Source organism: Nerophis ophidion, linkage group LG22 (assembly GCF_033978795.1).
Source record: "Nerophis ophidion isolate RoL-2023_Sa linkage group LG22, RoL_Noph_v1.0, whole genome shotgun sequence".
NCBI classification, from domain to species: Eukaryota; Metazoa; Chordata; class Actinopteri; order Syngnathiformes; family Syngnathidae; genus Nerophis; species Nerophis ophidion.
The window spans coordinates 36,250,956-36,263,281 of NC_084632.1; positions in this window are offsets into that span (position 1 = coordinate 36,250,956).

Below are 12,326 nucleotides of genomic sequence, written 5' to 3' on the forward strand. Positions count from 1 at the left end.
ATAACAGCGCAAGACAAGAACTGAAGCACTACACACAGGAAAACACAAGTTAACTCAAAATAAGGCAGGAGGACCTGGTGGAGTATGATTTTTAATGTTTTCTGCTGGTAGTGTGCCTCTGTATTTTCTAATGAAAAAAATGTGCCTTGGCTCAAAAAAGGTTGAAAAACGCTGCCCTAGACAATATAACCTCAGCCACTAAGCCAGTGTTTTTCAACCAAGGCACACATTTTGCGTTCAAAAATCTGGAGGCACATTTGCAGCAGAAATCATTAAAAAACGAAACTCAGTTGAAAGTAAAAAGTCGTTGTTGCAATTTTTGGATATGACTTTAAACCAGGGGTCACCAACGCGGTGCCCGCGGGCACCAGGTAGCCCGTAAGGACCAGATGAGTCGCCCGCTGGCTTGTTTTAAAAAGAGCTTAAATAGCAGCACTTACCAGTGAGCTGCCTCTATTTTTTAAATTGTATTTATTTACTAGCAAGCTGGTCTCGCTTTGCTCGACATTTTTAATTCTAAGAGAGACAAAACTCAAATAGAATTTGAAAATACAAGAAAATATTTTAGAGACTTGGTCTTCACTTGTTTAAATAAATTAAATCATGTTTTTACTTTGCTTCTTATAACTTTCAGAAAGATTTTTAAATAAATTAAATCATGTTTTTACTTTGCTTCTTATAACTTTCAGAAAGATTTTTAGAATTTTAGAGAAAAAATACAACCTTAAAAATGATTTTAGGATTTTTGAACACATATACCTTTTTACCTTTTAAATTCCTTCCTCTTCTTTCCTGACAATTTAAATCAATGTTCAAGTTTTTTGTTTTTTTTTATTGTAAAGAATAATAAATACATTTTAATTTAATTCTTCATTTTTGCTTCTGTTTTTCCGACAAAGAATATTTGTGAAATATTTCTTCAAACTTATGAGTAAAGTTCCAAAAAATTATTCTGGCAAATCTAGAAAATCTGTAGAATCAAATTTAAATATTTTTTCAAAGTCTTTTGAATTTCTTTTAAAATTTTTGTTCTGCAAAATTTAGAAAAAATAATAATTTGTCTTTGTTAGAAATATAGCTTGGTCCAATTTGTTATATATTCTAGAATAAAATAGAAAGTACTTTATTGATCCCTGGGGGAAATTCAGCACCACAGTTCGCTCACAATAAACAATAATACTAATAAATAATATATGACATATATTATATACATAATATATAATATATGAATAATATAAATATATTCTACATATATTCTACATTTAAGTGCAGTCAAGAAGGAACAAACTAACAAAGTGCAGATTGGATTTTAACCTATTTAAAACATGTCATCAAAAATATATATTTATTGTGAGAAATCATTAGGATGATCAGTGTTTCCACAAAGATAAATATCATTAAATATTAATAATAACATAGAGTTAAAGGTAAATTTAGCAAATTGGCTATTTCCTGCAATTTATTTAAGTGTGTATCAAACTGGTAGCCCTTCGCATTAATCAGTACCCAAGAAGTAGCTCTTGCTTTCAAAAAGGTTGGTGACCCCTGATTTAAAGCATAACCAAGCATGCATCACTATAGCTCTTGTCTCAAAGTAGGTGTATTGTCACCACCTGTCACATCACCCCCTGACTTATTTTGACTTTTTTTTTTTGCTGTTTTCCTGTGTGTAGTGTTTTAGTTTGGTGGCTTTTTCTCTTTTTTTGGTATTTTCCTGTAACAGTTTCAGGTCTTCCTTTGAGCGATATTTCCCGCATCTACTTTGTTTTAGCAATCAAGAATATTTCAGTTGTTTTTATCCTTCTTTGTGGGGACATTGTTGATTGTCATGTGTTCTGCTAATGTTTCCATATGAGTTGGGAAATTGTGTTAGATGTAAATATAAATGGAATACAATCATTTGCAAATCCTTTTCAACCCATATCCAGTTGAATGCACTACAAAGACAACATATTTGATGTTCAAACTCATAAACTTTGCTTTTTTTTGCAAATAATAATTAAACTTAGAATTTCATGGCTGCAACACGTGCCAAAGTAGTTGGGAAAGGGCATGTTCAACACTGTGTTACATCACCTTTTCTTTTAACAACACTCAATAACCGTTTGGGAACTGAGGAAACTAATTATTGAAGCTTTGAAAGTGGAATTCTTTCCCATTCTTGTTTTATGTAGAGCTTCAGTCCTTCAACAGTCCGGGGTCTCCGCTGTCGTATTTTACGCTTCAAAATGCGCCACACATTTTCCATGGGAGACAGGTCTGGACTGCAGGCGGGCCAGGAAAGTACCCGCACTCTTTTTTTTACAAAGCCACGCTGTTGTAACACGTGCTGAATGTGGCTTGGTATTGTCTTGCTAAAAATACACTGCAAAAAGTCAGTGTTCAAAAACAAGAAAAAAAAATACAAAAATTAGGGGTATTTTATTTGAACTAAGCAAAATTATCTGCCAATAGAACAAAAAAATGTGGCTTGTCAAGACTTTCCAAAACAAGTAAAATTAGCTAGCCTCAATGAACCCAAAAATACATTAAAATAAGTATATTCTCACTAACAACAAGTGCACTTTTCTACGTAGAAAAAAAAAACATGAGACCTTTTTTCTCAATATGTTGAAAAATATTCTTAAATGAAATAAATGCTAGTGCCATTATCTTGACATAATGATATACGCTCAGCATTACATTTTTTGAAACCAGCAAACTTATACTAAAAACTAGTTAATGGAACGGCAACAAGGCAACCGCTTGTTACTCTCGGGGTCTAAAAATGCATTGTCCCATCCATGACACGACATCATCGCGTCACGTGCGTGCTCTTTCAGTCAATTAGTGGGCAAATAAAAAAAATAAAAATAAAAATAAAATAAAATAAAAAAAATATATATATATATATTCAGGTGTGAATGTGAGTGAGAATGTTGTCTGTCTATCTCTGTTGGCCCTGCGATGAGGTGGCGACTTGTCCGGGGCGTACCCTGCCTTCCGCCCGATTGTAGCTGGGATAGGCACCAGCACCCCCCGCGACCGCAAAGGGAATAAGCGGTAGGAAATGGATGGATGCATGGATATATATACAGGCCGGCCCCCAGCCAAATATTTTTCATTGTAATTTTGAATAATTTACCTAAATTTGCATGAACTATTTATGTTCGAAATAGTTTGAAATTTCACATGTTGAATGTTTAAATATACACTGTCCGTTTGCCGTACTGTGCCAACTGTATGAGTACCTCTTTTCTATTGTGTCATTGAAAATAAAACCGCAAAGTACATTTGGCTGTCATCCGTTTTAATTATGAGACACAATTGTGTCAAATTCATGATTTTTTTGTTCATGCTTGAAATAAGAAATTATCAGAGGTGGGTAGAGTAGCCAGAAATTGTACTCAAGTAAGAGTACTGTTACTTTAGAGATTTATTACTCAAGTAAAAGTAAGGAGTAGTCACCCAAATATTTACTTGAGTAAAAGTAAAAAGTATGTTGGGAAAAAACTACTCAAGTACTGAGTAACTGATGAGTAACCTGTTTGTTTAATGATGACGGCAACAAATAATGCACAAAAACATAAAAATAGCAATGAGCAAATTCACAGCCAGGAATATCTCTTAAGCAACTAAAACAATATTATATATTAAATAATAATACATTAGAATAAAATAAAAATTAAGGCAAATTGAGCCACAATAACTTAACAGCGCCATAGGCTCAGTAGGCATTCATTGATTGATTGAAACTTATATTAGTAGATTGCACAGTACAGTACATCCATCCATCCATCCATCTTCTTCCGCTTATCCGAGGTCGGGTCGCGGGGGCAGCAGCCTAAGCAGGGAAACCCAGACTTCCCTCTCTCCAGCCACTTCGTCTAGCTCTTCCCGGGGGATCCCGAGGCGTTCCCAGGCCAGCCGGGAGACATAGTCTTCCCAATGTGTCCTGGGTCTTCCCCGTGGCCTCCTACCGGTTGGACGTGCCCTAAACACCTCCCTAGAGAGGCGTTCGGGTGGCATCCTGACCAGATGCCCGAACCACCTCATCTGGCTCCTCTCGATGTGGAGGAGCAGCGGCTTTACTTTGAGTTCCTCCCGGATGGCAGAACTTCTCACCCTATCTCTAAGGGAGAGCCCCGCCACACGGCGGAGGAAACTCATTTCGGCCGCTTGTACCCGTGATCTTATCCTTTCGGTCATGACCCAAAGCTCATGACCATAGGTGAGGATGGGAACGTAGATCGACCGGTAAATTGAGAGCTTTGCCTTCCGGCTCAGCTCCTTCTTCACCACAACGGATCGATACAACGTCCGCATTGTACATATTCCGTACAATTGACCACTAAATGGTAACACCCCAATAAGTTTTTCAACGTTTATCAATTACTTAATAAATGACTAAATCGAGGTGATCTACCTCATATATACATATACATACACACATATCATATATATACATACCTTTATATATACAGTATATAATTTATATTTATTTATTTTGCCGTTTTTGTTGACATGTTAAAGGTGTTTTAATGAATATACGTGCATGTTTAACATATAGATTCCTATCTTTAATGAAGACAAAAATATAAGTTGGTGTATTACCTGACAGTAGTGCTGATAACGTCCCGGTTTTCAAATGGAGGAGAAAAAAAGTTGCTCCTTCCTGTCTAACACCACATGAAAGTCGTTGGTTTTTGGCATCTTATTTGTCCAGCTTCCATATTAGTTTTTACACACTTTACAAGAAATACATTGGCGGCAAACTCCGTAGCTTGCTAGCTTGTTTGCTCTGGCTTTCGGAGACTCTTATTTTGTTAGCGCAGGCGCGATGGAGCGGCGCTTTTATTGTGAAGACAGGAACTGTGCGATCAGTTTTCGGCTTAGGGTTGGAAGTACGGTTGAAATAAAAAGTGTCTTTTTTCCTTTACACTTTTGATTGATTCATTGATGGATTGAAACTTTTATTAGTAGATTGCACAGTACAGTACATATTCCGTACAGTTGACCACTAAATGGTAACACCCCAATAAGTTTTTCAACATGTCGGGTTCTACGTATGACGGTCATGTGACCACCTGGCTCTGTTTGATTGGTCCAACGTCACCAGTGACTGCATGTGATTGGTGAAACGCAGGCATGCGTAGTTCCTACTTTGAATGCGTGTCTGACAAAATCAAAACAAACAAAGCGTGCATTAAGAGATCGATTAAAAAAAAAAGTAGCGAGTAGCGACCTGATTGCAGATAAATGGAGCGGAGTAAAAGTAGCGTTTCTTCTCTATAAATATACTCAAGTAAAAGTAAAAGTATGTTGCATAAAAATTACTCTTAAAAGTACATCCATCCATCCATTTCCTACCGCTTATTCCCTTTCGGGGTCGCGGGGGGCGCTGGCGCCTATCTCAACTACAATCGGGCGGAAGGCGGGGTACACCATGGACAAGTCGCCACCTCATCGCAGGGCCAACACAGATAGACAGACAACATTCACACTCCCATTCACACACTAGGGCCAATTTAGTGTTGCCAATCAACCTATCCCCAGGTGCATGTCTTTGGAAGTGGGAGGAAGCCGGAGTACCCGGAGGGAACCCACACATTCACGGGGAGAACATGCAAACTCCACACAGAAAGATCCTCAGCCTGGATTTGAACCCAGGACTGCAGGACCTTCGTATTGTGAGGCAGACGCACTAACCCTTCTGCCACCGTGAAGCCTTCTTAGAAGTACAATTTATCCCAAAAGTTACTCAAGTAGATGTAACGGAGTAAATGTAGCGCGTTACCACCCACCTCTGGAAATTATTACCTTAAAAAAGTAGTTTTATGCTTGCGAGTGTTGATGACACAGCTTTGCAACACTTGATATTCTAGTTTCAAGCATGTTTGACTCAATATAGGTCATCAAATCTCAGCAACAAGCTGTAATATCTTACTGAGATCATTCAGGACCGAAACACTTAAAACAAGTAAAACACTTTGTGAGGAGGCGTGGCCTGCAGACCTGCAGCGAGCTGGGGTGTGCCGGGACCGGCCCAGAGATGGATGTCAAGTGCGTGGATCGCTCACCTGGGCGCCATTCTTTAATCACCTGTCAGTGTGTAAAAGGGCAGCAACAGAGGAGGACCGGGCAGAGGGAACGGGAAAACCAGCGCATGCAGAGCAAAAGCGACCGAGAGCGAGAGGCAGATGATACGGAGCGGAAAAGCAACCGGCAGAGCGAGCGTCGGGAGGAGCAGCTGAAAAACGACCCGAAAGACGAAGGTTTATTGAAAGAATAAAACAAAGTCACGAAACTGCTCGCCATCATGTCATGTCATGGAGTGTCTTATCACTTTTACGCAGACGACTGCCACATTTATATGCCACGCCCCCTTGACGCCCCTTCTCAACTGCCAGAATTTTTTAATAATGAATGAGGGGAAAAACTGAAATTTTTGTTCTTGGTCCATCCCTCACTGACTTGGGACCATTGCAAAATTATGTGCGTCCCAAAGTCACCAGCCTTGTTGTCACTAGAGACAGCGATTTTAAACTTTACAAACAAGTCAATGGCGTTTTAAAATCTTGTTTTATTATGTTCGCCTTTTAGCAAAGGTAAAACCATTTTTATATTTTAACCTTTTTGAACAAGTTGTGCATACTTTTATATAACCCCAATTCTTGAGAGTCTGCCCTGGCTCCCTGTTCATTTTAGAATTGATTTTAAAACCTTGGTCTTTGTTTTTAAAGCTGAACATGGACTGGCACCTCATTACATCTCAGACCTCATCCAAATTTACACTCCAGCGTGCATTCTGAGGTCCGAGAGCCAGCTCCAGCTCGTAGTGCCCAAGACCAGACTTAAAACCAGGGGAGACAGGGCCTTCTCTGGAACACTGTGCCCCTCCATGTTAGAACTGCTCCCACAGTGGAGTGTTTTAAGTCTCGTCTTAAGACCCACTGTTATTCTCTACATGAGTTCTGTGGTCCTCTGTGATTTTTATTTTTTTTATCCATCTCATCCATCCATCTTCTTCCGCTTATCCGAGGTCGGGTCGCGGGGGCAGCAGCCTAAGCAGGGAAGCCCAGACTTCCCTCTCCCCAGCCACTTCGTCTAGCTCTTCCCGGGGGATCCCGAGGCGTTCCCAGGCCAGCCGTGAGACATAGTCTTCCCAACGTGTCCTGGGTCTTCCTCGTGGCCTCCTACCGGTTGGACGTGCCCTAAACACCTCCCTCGGGAGGCGTTCGGGTGGCATCCTGACCAGATGCCCGAACCACCTCATCTGGCTCCTCTCGATGTGAAGGAGCAGCGGCTTTACTTTGAGTTCCTCCCGGATGGGAGAGCTTCTCACCCTATCTCTAAGGGAGAGCCCCGCCACACGGCGGAGGAAACTCATTTCGGCCGCTTGTACCCGTGATCTTATCCTTTCGGTCATGACCCAAAGCTCATGACCATAGGTGAGGATGGGAACGTAGATCGACCGGTAAATTGAGAGCTTTGCCTTCCGGCTCAGCTCCTTCTTCACCACAACAGATCGGTACAACGTCCGCATTACTGAAGACGCCGCACCGATCCGCCTGTCGATCTCACGATCCACTCTTCCCCCACTCGTGAACAAGACTCCGAGGTACTTGAACTCCTCCACTTGGGGCAGGGTCTCTTCCCCAACCCGGAGATGGCACTTCACCCTTTTCCGGGAGAGAACCATGGACTCGGATTTGGAGGTGCTGATTCTCATTCCGGCCGCTTCACACTCGGCTGCGAACCGATCCAGTGAGAGCTGAAGATCCCGGCCAGATGAAGCCAACAGGACCACATCGTCTGCAAAAAGCAGAGACCTAATCCCGCGGCCACCAAACCGGAACCCCTCAATGCCTTGACTGCGCCTAGAAATTCTGTCCATAAAAGTTATGAACAGAATCGGTGACAAAGGGCAGCCTTGGCGGAGTCCAACCCTCACTGGAAACGTGTCCGACTTACTACCAGCAATGCGGACCAAGCTCTGACACTGATCATACAGGGAGCGGACCGCCACAATAAGACAGTCCGATACCCCATACTCTCTGAGCACTCCCCACAGGACTTCCCGAGGGACACGGTCGAATGCCTTCTCCAAGTCCAAGTTATTTTTTTTATTTCTATTTATTGTTTTAATTGGTTTTACCCTTTTAAAATCGTTTTTAATCATATTTATATTTTATTTTTCATTCAGTCATTGGTGGAGCTAAGGATATTTGAATATCGTTTTTAATATTATTGTGGAGCACATTGGAAACATTTATGTTTAAATGTACTACACCAGTGGTTCTCAACCTTTTTTCAGTGATGTACCCCCTGTGAACATTTTTTTTAATTCAAGTACCCCCTAATCAGAGCAAAGCATTTTTGGTTGAAAAAAAGAGATAAAGAAGTAAAATACAGCACTATGTCATCAGTTTGTTATTTACTAAATTGTATAACAATGCAAAATATTGCTCATTTGTAGTGGTCTTTCTTGAACTATTTGGAAAAAAAATTAAAAAATAACTAAAAACTTGTTGAAAAATAAACAAGTGATTCAATTATAAATAAAGATTTCTACACATAGAAGTAATCATCAACTTAAAGTGCCCTCTTTGGGGATTGTAATAGAGATCCATCTGGATTCATGAACTGAATTCTAAACATTTAGTCACAAAAAAAGAAATGTTTAACATCAATATTTATGGAAAATGTCCATAAAAAATCTAGCTGTCAACAACTGAATATTGCATTGTTGCATTTCTTTTCACAGTTTATGAACTTACTGTTGTGGATAACTGAGGAAGGTGACGGCAACAGACACTAGAGGACCTTGTAGAGCTATAGATTTATTATATATATTAACTAAGGCTGCGAATCTTTGGGTGTCCCAAGACTCGATTCAATATCGATTGGGGTCACGATTCGATTTAAAATTGATTTTTTTTTTCAATTCAACACGATTCTTGATTCAAAAATTATTTTTTCCCGATTTAAAAGGATTCTGTATTAATTCAATACATAGGATTTCAGCAGGATCTACCCCAGTCTGCTGACATGCTAGCAGAGTAGCAGATTTTTGTAAAAAGCTTTTATAATTGTAAAGGACAATGTTTTATCAACTGATTGCAATAATGTAAATTTTTTTTATTAAACAAACCAAAAATATGACTTATTTTATCTTTGTGAAAACATTGGACACAGTGTGTTGTCAAGCTTATGAGATGCGATGCAAGTGTAAGCCACTGTGACACTATTGTTCTTTTTAAAAAAATTTTATAAAGGTCTAATGATAATGTAAATGAGGGATTTTTAATCACTGCTATGCGGATATTATAACTAATTTTGATACAGTTGTTGATAATATTCATTTTTGTTTCACTACTTTTGGTTTGTTCTGTGTCGTGTTTGTGTCTCCTCTCAATTGCTCTGTTTATTGCAGTTCTGAGTGTTGCTGGCTCAGATTTGGTTTTGGAATTGAATTACATTGTTAAGGTATTGCTGTGTAGTATTTTGTTGGATTGATAAACAAAAAAAAAATCTAATAAAAAAAAAATCTAATAAAAAAATCGATTTAAAACAAAAAAGAGAATCGATTCTGAATCGCACAACGTGAGAAACGCGATTGAAATTCAAATCGATTTTTCCCCACACCCCTAATATTAACCATGCATATAATAATCAAACAATATAAATATAAACTAAGGAAATGGCGTGTGAACTAGATCCAAGAGTGTGTATGGTGTCAGACTATGCGTGGAACTTAACTGAAGTGTGTGTTACCAAGTGTTGAATGAGGTACGAGGAAATCCAGGGGAAGAGAGAGATCCTTGTCCAAACGGGAGGTCAAGATCCAGGAGGCAGTCCGGGTAGCAGGGGGAGAAACAAGGTATTGTCGAGACCCACAGCTTGACACGTGCAACAAAGTCAGACAGCAGGAAGGACGACAAGGGAAAACGTGAGACCATATAAACACGGCGGAAGAAAACACAGAGAGCGAAGGAAGGTTTGCATAAAGCAGGATGATCGCTTACTGAATGCCAACTGAAGACTTTATTCCGGCCAGCGATGGCAGGTTGTCCAGGCTTAAGAAGGCAGCTCCTTCGTTTAATGCAGGTGTGCTGATTGCCGGTGAATAATTACAGCTGGTGGATGCTGCAGGGCGGAGACGTACACGGCGCGTCCCTGGGCGTGTCCTGAGGTGCGCTCACTGGAGCACTCAGACGGATGAGCGCAGTTGGCAGGGATCTGAACTGTAACACTTACATTCATATTTTGTTGAAGTATTATTCAATAAATATGTTTGTAAAGGATTTTTGAATTGTTGCTGTTTGTAGAATATTTTTTTTTAAATCTCATGTACCCCTTGGTATACCTTCAAGTACCCCCAGGGGTACGCGTACCCCCATTTGAGAACCACTGTGCTATACAAATAAAGTGGATTGAATTGGATTGGATGTCAATTTTTGGTGGTCCGTGGAACCCGGAGGGAAAAGGTCTTTCACACACTCTAACATAAAATATGCTTCGTGAGAAGAAAGATCTTATCAGGCAGAAAATAAGCAAATATCGGCCTTATTCGAGATATTTACCGTATTTTTCGGATTATACAAACCCTGTTTCCATATGGCCCTGCGATGAGGTGGCGACTTGTCCAGGGTGTACACCGCCTCCCGCCCGATTGTAGCTGAGATAGGGAATAAGCGGTAGAAAATGGATGGATGTTTCCGTATGAGTTGGGAAATTGTGTTAGATGTAAATATAAACGGAATACAATGATTTGCAAATCCAAATCAACCCATAATCATTTGAATGCACTACAAAGACAAAATATTTGATGTTCAAACTCATAAACTTCATATTTTTTTGCAAATAATTAACTTATAATTTCATGGATGCAACACGTGCCAAAGTAGTTGGGAAAGGGCATGTTCACCACTGTGTTACATCACTTTTTCTTTTAATAACACTCAATAAACGTTTGGGAACTGAAGAAACTAATTGATGAAGCTTTGAAAGTGGAATTCTTTCCCATTCTTGTTTTATGTAGAGCTTCAGTCATTCAACAGTCGTATTTTACGCTTCATAAAGCGCCACACATTTATGATGGGAGACAGGTCTGGACTGCAGGCGGGCCAGGAAATTACCCGCACTCTTTTTTTACGAAGCCACGCTGTTGTAACACGTGCTGAATGTGGCTTGGCATTGTCTTGCTGAAATAAGCAGGGGCGTCCATGAAAAAAACAACGCTTAGATTGCAGCATATGTTGTTCCAAAACCTGTATGTACCTTTCAGCATTAATGGTGCCTTCACAGATGTGTAAGTTACCCATGCCTTGGGCACTAATGCACCCCCATACCATCACAGATGCTGGCTTTTGAACTTTGCGTCGATGACAGTCTGGATGGTTCGCTTCCCCTTTGGTCCGGATGACACGATGTCGAATATTTCCAAAAACAATTTGAAATGTGGACTCGTCAGACAACAGAACACTTTTCCACTTTGCATCAGTCCATCTTAGATGATCTCGGTCGCAGAGAAGCCGGCGGCGTTTCTGGATATTGTTGATAAATGGCTTTCGCTTTGCAGAGTCGAGCTTTAACTTGCACTTACAGATGTAGCGACGAACTGGTTTTAGTGACAGTGGGTTTCTGAAGTGTTCCTGAGCCCATGTGGTGATATCCTTTAGAGATTGATGTCGGTTTTTGATACAGTGCCGTCTGAGGGATTGAAGGTCACGGCCATGTCGCTTACGTGGAGTGATTTCTCCAGATTCCCTGAACCTTTTGATGATATTATGGACCGTAGATGTTGAAATCCCTAAATTTCTTGCAATTGCACTTTGAGAAACGTTGTTCTTAAACTGTTTGACTATTTGCTCACGCAGTTGTGGACAAAGGGGTGTACCTCGCCCCATCCTTTCTTGTGAAAGACTGAGCATTTTTTGGGGAGCTGCTTTTATACCCAATCATGGCACCCACCTGTTCCCAATTAGCCTGCACACCTGTGGGATGTTCCAAATAAGTGTTTGATGAGCATTCCTCAACTTTATCAGTATTTATTGCCATTATTGTTAATGATTATTTACACAAAAAAAAAAATGTTTATCAGTTTGAACATCAAATATGTTGTCTTTGTAGTATATTCAACTGAATATGGGTTGAAAATGATTTACAAATCATTGTATTCTGTTTATATTTACATCTAACACACTTTCCCAATTCATATGGAAACAGGGTTTGTAAGTCGCTCCGGAGTATAAGTCGCACTGGCCGGAAAAAACATATTTACGTCGCACTGGAGTATAAGTCGCATTTTTGGGGGAAATTTATTTGATAAAACCCAACACCAA